At 42.0% G+C, this 1,049-nt stretch overlaps 2 pseudogenes; both read left to right on the forward strand.

Moving 5' to 3' along the window:
* The first annotated feature begins 369 nt into the window (after positions 1-369).
* Positions 370-488, forward strand: LOC130507843 (5S ribosomal RNA; annotated as a pseudogene).
* Positions 489-877: 389 nt separating this feature from the next.
* LOC130507844 (5S ribosomal RNA) lies at positions 878-996 on the forward strand (annotated as a pseudogene).
* Positions 997-1,049: the final 53 nt, after the last annotated feature.

A 1,049-nucleotide genomic window follows, 5' to 3' on the forward strand; every position in this document is an offset into this window, starting at 1 on the left:
TTTTTATTTTTTTTCTTCAATTTGAAACGTGTCAAATCTTGAAAACCCCATAACTTTTGAACCGTGTGGAACTACGACGCCCACAGCACCATTTCGGAAAGGCCCCAAAACAATCAAGGCCAGTGAATAGAGCTGGCAATTTTTCGAGCCCAGATTCAGCCGTTTAGAGCCTCAAACAGGCTGTCGAATGTTACCGGCCGTGATTGAGATGCGATTCGCTGTTTCCGGGTGTTTTTTGCAGTTTCCTACATCTATATCCATACATTTTGATGCATGAAAAAATTTAAAAAAAAATCAGGTGGGCCCCACGCAAATCTACTCGGACTCTCGGATTAAAAGGATATATGGAATTGCGAGTCATGTATTAACGGGTGCGATCATACATGCACTAATGCACCGGATCCCATCAGAACTCTGCAGATAAGGGTGCTTGGGCGAGAGTAGTGCTAGGATAGGTGACCTCCCGGGAAGTTCTCGTGGTTCACACCTTTTTATTTTTCATTTTTCATTTTTCAATTTACAACGAGTCTAATATTGAAAATCCCGTAACTTTTGAACCGTGTTGAACTACATCGCCCATAGCACAATTTCGGAAAGCCCTAGAAACCATAAAGGTCAGTGATAGGTTGTCGCGATTTTTCGAGGCCAAATTCAATCGTTTTGACACTCAAACGGGCTGCTGAACTTTGGTGGCCGTATAAAATCTGCTATGCGGTCTTTCCGAGTGTTGTTTTTTACTTGTTGATGTGTTCTACATCTTAATGATGCACTTTACGCTAGACAAAACTACCAACCAATCATGTGGGTCCCACGTCCATCCTGTCAAAATATTCGAACAATAAGGATATATGGAATCGCGAGTCATGCATGTACTAACGGGTTCATTCATACCTGCACTAATGCACCGGATCCCATCAAAACTCCACAGTTAAGCGTGCTTGGGCGAGAGTAATACTAGGATAAGTGGCTTCTCGGGAAGTCCTCGTGTTGCACACCTTTTTATTTTTCATTTTTCAATCTAATACGAGTCTAATATTAAAACCCCAGTA

This window comes from Raphanus sativus, unplaced genomic scaffold (assembly GCF_000801105.2).
Source record: "Raphanus sativus cultivar WK10039 unplaced genomic scaffold, ASM80110v3 Scaffold6426, whole genome shotgun sequence".
Lineage (NCBI taxonomy): Eukaryota > Viridiplantae > Streptophyta > Magnoliopsida > Brassicales > Brassicaceae > Raphanus > Raphanus sativus.